General features: G+C 36.2%; 1 pseudogene; it reads left to right on the top strand.

Annotated features, from left to right (window-relative positions):
- Positions 1-2,489: 2,489 nt before the first annotated feature.
- LOC101572327 lies at positions 2,490-3,485 on the top strand (annotated as a pseudogene).
- Positions 3,486-10,502: the final 7,017 nt, after the last annotated feature.

Below are 10,502 nucleotides of genomic sequence, written 5' to 3'. Positions count from 1 at the left end.
GGTGATTTCTTCGATGTGCAGAAATTTCTCAATATGAAATCCCAGTTGTTGATTTTTTTTCAAGTATTTCCCGTGCTGTTTGATTTTTGCTCATGGAATGTTTGCCTACTCCCATGTCTTCAAGATTTCCATCTACTTTCTCTTCCAGGAGATTTAGTGTTTCTGTTTTGATGTTTAGATATTTACTCAATTTTGACTTTAGTGCATGGTGATACACCCAGGTAAAGTTTTGGGTTTTGACATGTAGGAAGACAGTTTTTCCAGCACCATTTGTTAAAGAGGCTATCTTTCTTCCAGTAAACATGTTTGACCCCTTGATCAAAGATAAGATGGTTGAATGTGTTTGTACTTGTATCTGCATCTTCTAATCCATTCCATTGATCCTGGGGTCTATATTTTGCCAATTCCATGCTGACTTTATCACAGTGCTTTGTAGTATAATTTCAAGTCAGGGACTGTAGTGTCTCCTGCTTTGCCTTTGTTGCTCAGGATTGCCTTTACTATTCTAGGTCTTTTCTGGTTCCAAACAAATTTTAGGAATGATTTCTCCAGGTCTGTGAGGTATGCTGGTGGTATTTTGATAGGGGTTGTATTAAATCTATATAACAATATTCAGAGTATGGCCATCTTCACAATGTTGGTCCTTCCTAACCAAGAACAGGGAATATCTTTCCATTTTCTGAAATCATCTATGATCTCTTTTAAATTTTTTATTGTTTTCTGTATTTTAGGGAAGGGTGTACAGGGTGTTCAGGGTCTCACTACTAGATAAGACTAGTAGTGATTCTCCTGTTTACAGCTTCCTACGTGCTGGGATTACAAGCATGTGCCACCACACCCAGTCTCAATTGCTGTCTCAGTGTGCCCTAGGGGTGGGGCTCACACAGCAGGCCTGGGGATTGAACCCCTGGCTCCTGCACCTGCTTGAAGGCACTTTAATCTACTGAGCTATTTGGCCAGCCCGACCATTTTTTCCCCTGCTACCGGGGATCAAACTCTGGACCTTATGCTTAAATAGATTTTTTACTTCTTTAGTTAGATTAATTCCTAAGTATTTCATTTTTCATGGTGCCATTGTAAAGGGTATTGTTTCTCTAATTTCTCTCTCAGTGTGTTTGTTATCTGTGTAAAGAAAAGCTATTGACTTTTGGGTATTGACTTTGTATCCTGCTATGCTGCTGAATTTGTTTATTAATTCTGGAAGCTTCTTGGTGAAAGTTTTTGGGTCTTCCGAGTATCATGTCCTCTGTAAACAATGATAGTTTAACTTCTTCTTTACCTATTCTTATTCCTTTTATTTCTCTCTCTTGTCTAATAGCTCTAGCTAATGTTTCCAGAACTATATTGAATAGGAGTAGTGATAAAGGACATCCTTATCTTGTACCAGATCTGAGAGTAAAAGATTTCAGTTTTTCCCCATTTAGAATTATATTAGCCATTTTGTTGTCATAGATGGATTTTATCAGATTGAGGTAGTAACCTTCTATTCCAATTTTCTGTGGGGCTTTGATCATGAATGAGTGTTGGACTTTGTCAAAGGCCTTTTCTGCATCAATTGAAATGATCTGCTGAATTTCCACGAGTCTGTGGTAATTTTACCCTTTTCATTCCTTATTGCTTGTATTTGAATTTTTTCTTTCCTCTTTTTGATGAGGTTAGGTAGGGGCTTATCGATTTTATTTAATCTTTCAAAGAACGAACTTTTTGCTTTTTTATTCTTTGAATTGTTTTCTTCGTCTCAATTGAATTAATTTCTGCTCTAATCTTTATGATTTCCTCCCGTCTTTGGGCTCTGGGTTTGGTTTGCTCTTCCTTTTCTAGTTGTTGAAGGTGCAGCATTAGGGTATTTATTTGTTCCCGTTCTGTTTTCCTAATGTATGAGTTCACAGCTATGAATTTCCCTCTGAGAACTACTTTCATGGTATCCCATAAATTACGATAAGTTGTGCTTGAATTTTCATTGAATTGTAGATATTGTTGAATTTCTTGTTTAATTTCATCTGTGACCCATTGGTTGCTGAGTAGGGTGTCATTTAATTTCCATGTATTTAAGGTTTTTTTCTGGTATCTTTTGTCATTTATTTCCAGTTTCATTGCACTGTGGTCAGATAACATGCATGGGATAATTTCTGTTTTCTTGCATATACTTAAGCATGACCTATGGACTAATATGTTGTATATTTTAGAAAATATCCCATGTGAAGCTGAAAAGAATGTGTTCACAGGGGTGAAACGCAGTGTATATGTCCAATAAGTCCATTTGTTCCAAGTTCTGGCACAGAAATTTTGCTTCTGCAATTTCTTTGCTAATTTTTTGTCTGCTTGACCTATCTTTTTGGGATAAGGGGGTGTTAAGGTCTCTTGTTAATATTGTGGCATTGCCTGATGCAGTTCCTGATCCCTGAATTTTGTGTCAGGAAGAAGAGATACTCCGAGACTTTGAATTAAAGTGACCATCAACCTACATTCAGCTTGCCAGAACAGGGACCATGGATATCGAAGCTTATTTTAAAACAATTGATTAGAAGAACTCTAGGAACACATTAAACTTAGAAACACTAACTAACACCCTCTACCACCAGATTCAAACGTTTGAAAACCTTGTAATCCACTATGCAGGATCCATGGATTTAGACTTAAAGGCCATTTTTTGATCAAATTGTGAGGAAGAATTGAGTTACTGGTGTCTCCACGTCAATCATCTTTTCTACTTGGCATTGACCACAGTGGAGTTTAAGACCACAATGTTGGGAGGATATGTGTATAACCCACCAGCCATGAAATACAGCAGTGGCGTGATCCACCTTCTGGTACAGGTAACCCTCAGTGGCAGAACCTACATTGTTGATGCTGGGTTTGGATGCTCCTACCAGATGTGGGAGCCTCTGGAATTAATTTCTGGGAAAGACCAATCTCAAGTGCCTTCCATATTCCACTTGACAGAAGAAAATGTAATTTAGTATCTAGACCACATCAGGAGAGAACAGTACATTCCACATCAAGAATTTCTTAATTCTGATCTTCTAGAAATGGTAAAAATATCAAAAAATCTATTCTTTTACTCTTGAACCTTGAACAATTGAAGTTTTTGAGTCAATAAATACTTACCTTCAGACATCTCTAGTGTCTGTATTTACAAGCAAATCCTTTTGTTCCTTGTGGACATCTGAAGGTTGTTTTTTTTGTTTGTTTATTTTTTGTTTGGTTTTTTTTTTAAACTGGGTATTAAACTCAGGACTTTGGCCCTTGTGCTTGCCAGGCAAGCACTTATTTTACTGAGCTATCTCCCCATCCCTGAAGGTGATCATTGTTTAGTGGGATGGACCCTCACCTATAGGAAATTCAGTTATAAAGACAATGTAGATCCGGTAGAGTTTAATATGCTGAAGTATGAAGAAATAGATGAAATGCTAAAAACAATACTTGGTATTTCCTTAGGGAGAAAACTTGTGCTCAAACATTGTAATTAATTTTTTACTATTTAGTGTAAGCAGCAGAAGTAGACTTCCACGTATTATATATAATCAACTTTTGTCATCAACATTTCAAACATGAAAAGTATGGTTGATGGAAAAATAGTCCTAAGAATTTCCATCAGGCTTTTGAAAATAGTAGATAATGGACAGACTACTCAATGTGACTAACTCTGTATGTTGTTAACTGTGAACTCAGCAACTGCATTAAGGACAGTAGTGTTAATACCAAAACCATGCTTGAAATAGCTGTCATCTTGGTCTTCTAAATGTGTATCATTTCTAATGTCAAGTAATTTTTTTAAAAAAATATAATAAATGAAAATGAGAGACAAAAACAAAAATTTAAGAATTCCTGGAAGCATCTGGTAATATTCAATCATATGTCTCATCTTGTGTAACTATATTTGGTAAGCTGAGCAACAGATTTGATGAAAATAGATAATAGATCAATCACTGTTGGTCAGAAAATCTTGTTATGAAAATCTATAACATGTGTATTGTTGTATGTTATCCTGTTTCTCTCTTTGCTTTTGGTTTTTTGCTCTTCTTTTTACTTGTCAAAAGAAAAGAAAATTATTTTTAAAAAGAAAATAATATTATGGTATTGGATATTAGATTTTTCATGTCCATTAATACTTGCCTTATATAGTTGGGTGCTTCCGTGTTTGGTGCATAAATATTTATGATTGTTATCTCTTCCTCTTGTATATTTTCCCAACCAGTATGTAGTGGCCTTTTACATTTGTTTGATCATTCTTGGTTTGAAGTTCAGACTGTCTGCAAGCAAAATTCCTACCCCTGCTTTTTTCTGAGGTTCTGGGGAATGTAGTATTGTTTTCCATTCTTTGACTTTCAGCCTATGAATTTCTTTATGAGTTAAGTGTGTTTCTTGTATGCAGCACATTGTTGGATTTTGCTTCTTAATCCATTTTGCCAGTTTCTTTTAATTGGTGAGTTGAGTTCATTTACATTGAGGGTTGTAATTGAGATGCACTGTTTTATGACTGACATACTATTTACCTGCTGTTGTATACCTCTTTTTTCCCCTGTGTTTAATTGTTTGCTCTATTTGGTGGACTTTTTCTATTCTTATTTGTGGAGTTGTGGCCATTTTGGTCCCTTTCTAAAATATGTTTTAGTAGAATGTGTAGGGTGGGCTTTGTCATCGCGAAATTCTTTAGTTGTTCATGGAATTATTTCACTTCTCCATTGAAACTGAAAGAGAGTTTTGCAGGGTATATCAGTCTGGGTTGGAATTTGTTTTTCTTGCAAGACTTGTAGTAGTTTGCTCCATGCTCTTCTTGATTTGATGGTTTGTGAAGAGAGATATGCCATTATTCTAATGGGTTTTCCTTTAAATGTAATTTGTTTCTTTTCTCCAGTGGCTTTTAGTATATTGTGCTAATAATGCTAGTAATATTTCTGAGATCTTGATTATTATATGTCTGGGTGTGGTTTTAATAGGTTGATGTTATTTGGAGTTCTATAAGCTTCAGTTACCTGAATGTCAGATTGTTTCCTCATATTTGGGAAGTTTTCTGCTATTACTTCTGCTCATATTCTTTTTATATCATTTGTATTGACTCCTTCCTTCTCATTGATGCCTATTAGTCTTATGCTGTTCATCTTTGCATCATCTTGAAGACGTTGAATTATTTTTTCCTGCATCATAGTTATTTTCAAGAGATCTTCTCTTCCCTTTTCACTAGTTTCAGTAGTGTCTTCACAGTCTGAAACTCTATCTTTGCTTTCTTTCAAACAGTTTTGCCGGCTTGTGATTGAGGTTGGAATTTCCTGCATATCTCTTTGAATCCATTTTATGCATTCTATTTCTTTCCTATATTACTCATTCAAGGATTCCATCATTTTTTTAAGTTCTCCTCTATTTTTTATCAGTGTCTTCTTTAGAAGCCCTTTGGAATTCTTTCATTATAGTTATCCTTTCTTTTTTTTACTTCAGAAATTATTTCTGATCTGATTTCCTCTGTACATTTCTGCAGTTGTTTCTTTACTTCTGATACTTTTATTCCAGAGATTTCAAATTTTTTCTATGCTATTGTCTCCTGCATTTGTTCTGGGTGGGTTCAGGGCCTGAGAATGCATTTTTCTCCTTTTCTCTGTCATTTTGTATAGCACTGTCCTCTGACTTTTGGTGTAGAGCTTTGATGTAGTTATTATCTTAACATCTATCGATATTCTTACCCAAGAGAAATTGTGTGATTAAGGCACACACACACACACACACACACACACACGCTGGGCCTGAACTGTGGCTGGAAAGGGATCCTGTGAGTGTGCAGAAAGTCCCACACACATGCTGGGCCTGGGCTGAGGCTGGAAAAGGCCCAAATATCTTTCTGAACTGAACTAAATGACAGGAACTTTGAAAAAAGCATCAAAACTACAAGGGATGTTTAATTAAACACATTAAGGTAACAGAGAAAGAACAAGGACCACAAGTGTGGCTTTAGGGGTTGGTAATGGGAATATTTTAGCTGGTAAAAACAGTATGTGATAGGGAATTGTTGAGTGGGTTATATTGGCTTTAATTTAAATTTTGATTCAGACTACATGACTATCTTTAGTAAGATTGTCAATTAATAAATAAGTTTAAGAAAACTTCAAATTTCTGAAAATGTTAAGAAAAATAGACATTAAACAGAATTTAAAAACTTCAAATGAAACCTTGATGTTCTATTTGAGTTTACATATTGATGAAGATTTGGAAAATTCTAATACTCAAGCACTCAAATTCACTGATGGCAATAATTAGACCCTCTGAATGGCAATTTAATAATACATATCCATTGATTAAAATTTACACAAAATATATAAACAGAGCTTTGTCTAGTAATTCATACATAGGGATGTTTATCATAGCAGTATTTATGAACAAAAACTTTGACCTAACACACATGTTCTTAGACAACAAAAATATTAAATAAGTGAAGTATTTATATTTGTCACTTCTCTACAACTGGGACCAAATACCTGACATGTTCAATTCAAAGAAAGAGAATTTTACTTGGGTCACTGTTTCAGTGTGTCTCATCCATGGTCGCCCAGCTCCAAGGCAAAAATGACTTGGTGGAAGGGCCTAGTGGAGGACAGCTGCTCACATCTTGGTGGCCAAGAGACAGAGAGAAGGAAGGAATCAGGGACAAGAACACACCCTTCCAACTGACTGTCCAGGAGACTGACTATTTTGGCCAGCCACTCCTCAATTGAATATGAGACTTTTGGGGACCTTTCAAAACTAAAGCATAGCATTTCATTCCAAAAGACATCTATATATCTTCATTCAAAAATACATTTAGTCTATGTCTAAGACTTACCAAAATCTTAACAATTCCAGCATTACTGTGAGTTGTTGTGAAAATTAAAATAAAGTTAAATATTTCCTAAATAGAACAGCACAGGGAAAACCCTCCTATTCAAAAAAAAGAGGTAAAAGAGTACAAGAGAGAAATCAGACACAATCGTGACTGAAAGTCGGAGAGAAAACATTAAGTCCTGCAGTGGAATGTCACGGCAGGAGAGGGTAAGATGGTAGCTCCAAAGGACTTAAGCAGCCTTGCCCCTGTAGCCTTGCTGTTTGCAGCCAATATGGCTACTGTTTTGAGTTGGTTCTGCTCACTTTCTGCAGCTTTTTTCAGCAGGTGTTCCACATCCTTGGCATAGCTAACTTCCTGGGGATCCTCACTTCACCTTTAGCTCTATTCTCACCACTTCATGTATTGCTTTTTCATGGACTCCTGACAGAGACTGCGCCCTACCACACATTTTTATTTGGCCTCCCAGATCTTCCAAAATCTGAAAGGAAGCCGCTATTAAGCCATAAGCTCTTGCATATTTGCATGCCTGAAAAAAACAAGTCCCATGGTCAGCCATAAGCTTAAGCTCTATTTTGGAGACCTTGGACTCTGCCTGCATCAGCCTCTGAATATGTGGATGAGTGGAACTTTGGGCTACAGTTCCTTCTGCAGCTCCAAAGGAGCAGACATCCCAGTGATGCTCTTCTCAAATGGAGGATTTGTAGGTTTTCATCTTTGCCCCTGCCCCTTGTCCTGGCCTCTCACCCTTGCTAGTTTCTAAGATGCCTTCATGGCATCTTACTATTTGTCCCCATACAAAGGAATTGACTTCTTTTTAATGATAGTCTTTTCAATCATGTTCTGTTTCCCCTCACCTTTGCAGGTCCTTTCTTTCTGGTAAGACTGTAAACTTTTAAAATCATTCACCTCTGATCTGTGTTCCTAACTCTCACAGTATATGATGTTAAACCAGCCAGTAGTACCCACACTACAGCCTGGATATTGGGATGCCTTTTAATTTTCTCCATCATATTAATTATTCTACCAATCTTAATATCAATTTCCTGAAAAGTATTAACACATAGGTAAAACATAGACAAATTTTTTTTGTCAGAAGTTAACACACATGTTCTCTAGTCTAACTACCAATTGCTTGTTCCCAATGTAAACCTCCTAAGCCTGGCCTTTACTGTCTGTATTTTTGCTAATATTCTAGTCTTCTGAGCTCCAACCAGCATCATACATCAAGAAGTGATCCCAACACTCCAGGATTTTTCTTGTTTGGACCTCCAAACTTTTCCTAACTCCTCCTGTAAACCAACAAAAACTTCTAAATGGGATGTTCAAGGGAAGTCACAGCAACATTCTAAATCCCAGTCCTGATGTCGATATTAGCCACCTTCCCATCAGAGGGACAAAATACCTGACACAACTTTAAGGAAGAGAAATTTATTTGACTCGATTTCAATGGGTTCAGCCTAGGGTTGGTTGAATCCAAAACAGAAATAATATAACTGAAGATCCCTGTAGGAAAAACTGCTCACAATACAATGGCCAGAAACAGTGAGAAGCACGGGGCCCGGTAGGAGAATGTACCCTTACCAGTCCCACTCCCAGTAATTTGCCCTCTCTGCCCTGCTTCTTACTGTAAGACATCTGGGAGACATTTTAAACCTAAAGCACACCTGTACTAAAGCAAGGTTTTATATTACTGCAGACTGTAAGTTTTTATAGCACTTACTGATATAAGGAAATGTGCATATTGTGATGTGAAAGAAAATAAAACTTAAAATTCATATTTGAAAAATAATCTGATTTTATAAAAATATAAAGTATGAATTTTATAGTTATATGCAAAACAAAGTAGTAAAGAGCTGTGGCTTATGCATAATTGTAACATTCATATATATTCTTTTTGTTTTCCAAATAGTCTATAATTATAATCCATTTTTTCTCCTTTAAGAGGATTAAAATGTTTATTGATCATTTCCTTCTTTACCACATTCAAATATCACCTTATAGCTTCTGTCACTTTTATAGTTTTATAAATTTCTAAAATTTTATATTTAACATCATATTTTAATTTAATGTATTTGTTTATGTATTACCTCATAAAATATTTACTGTATGTATATCATGTCCCCAACTTTGGATTCAATAATGAACAAACACAATCTTTGTTTTTGTAATTTATATCACCAAGGTACAGTTTTCCAAAGTGAATATTTCAGGAACAATTAAAGATAGAGAGAGAGAGAGAGAGAGAGAGAGAGAGAGAGAGAGAGAGAGAGAGAGAGAGACAGAGACACAGTGTCCTTCTGGGAAAATGCCCAGGAGGGGAACAGCTGGCTTGAATGAGATCTCCAATCCTAGCTTTTTGAGGAGTCTTCACACTGATTTCGATAGTGGTTGTACCAGCCTGTCCTCCCACCAACAATGGAGAAGGGTTCCCTTTCCCCATAGCCCCTCCAGCATTCATTGTTGGCTGACTTCTTGATAAGAGCCGTTCTTTCTAAGGTGAGAGGAAATCTCAGTGTGGTTTTAATTTACATTTCTTGAATGACGAATGATGTTGAACATTTTGTCAGCTACTTACTTGCCATTTGCATTTCTGCATCTGGGAAGTATATATTCATCTCAGATGCCCATTTTTGGAATAGGTCTTTGTATTTTGGGGACTTGATTTCTAAAAATTATTTTTTGTATGTGTTTGAGAAAATGTTTATTAGCAAATATTGACAGTTAAACTGGAATACATGAATAATTTTCATGCTAGTTTTGAAATTTACTGAATTCTTATCTATAGAATCCAGATTATGATGCATCTTAAAAATTATTTTTATATTCTAGATAAAAGGTCTTTGTTAGAGGGACAGTTGGCTTTAAATTTTTTCCTAGTTTGTGGGTTTTCTTTTTGCTCTGTTGGACATTTCTTTTGAAAAGCAGAAACTTTTCAAAAAGATGAGATCCCAGTTGTTTACTCTTTGAAGGATTTCCCATGCAGTTTGGTTTTTCAGACCATAGTGATATATGTGCACCCATGTTTGTAGCAGTGCAATTTTTCACAGCTAAATCTTGGAAGCAACCAAATGCCTATCATTTGAGGAATGAATAAATAAGATGTGGCATATTTACACAATTACATATTATTCAGCTATTAAAAAGGATAAATTTGAGCCTTTTGTAGATAAATGGATGCAACTAGAGACCATCCTCATAAATGAAATAAAACCGACCCACATGTGCAAACAACATATTGTCTCCTTAGTGTGAGAACCTGAAAAAGAAAATAAAATCTGAAGGGTATATTAGGTACTGGGAAAAGGGAATTAACCTGTTCAAAAGGAAGGAATTACTGAGTTGAGAAGCATAGGAGAGGGAATGGGTGAGATATATCTATGTACATAAGCAGGATGGTTTGGAAAACTGCACTGTGGATTTCTGCTGGTCTACAGAATGGAGCAGTTAAAGCTTAATTTGTTTGGTCTTTTTAAAAATTCTTTTTCTTTTTTCTCTTCTTAATTTCTCTTTTCTTTCTTCTTCCAATTTTACATGCATATATCTGATAATAAGAACAACTAGGGCTGGAGAGATGGCTCAGTGGTCTAAAGCACCTACTTGGAACAAGCTTAGCAAAAGCATCGGGGACCGCGGTTCAATCCCCCAGCACCACATGCCAGCCAGCCGCGCCCCCTGGTGGGCTGAGCTGGCC

This window comes from Octodon degus, unplaced genomic scaffold (genome assembly GCF_000260255.1).
Source record: "Octodon degus isolate 3935 unplaced genomic scaffold, OctDeg1.0 scaffold00128, whole genome shotgun sequence".
Classification (NCBI taxonomy): Eukaryota; Metazoa; Chordata; class Mammalia; order Rodentia; family Octodontidae; genus Octodon; species Octodon degus.
The sequence above is the reverse complement of the archived record's forward strand: the minus strand, read 5'-3'. Positions and strand labels throughout refer to the sequence as shown.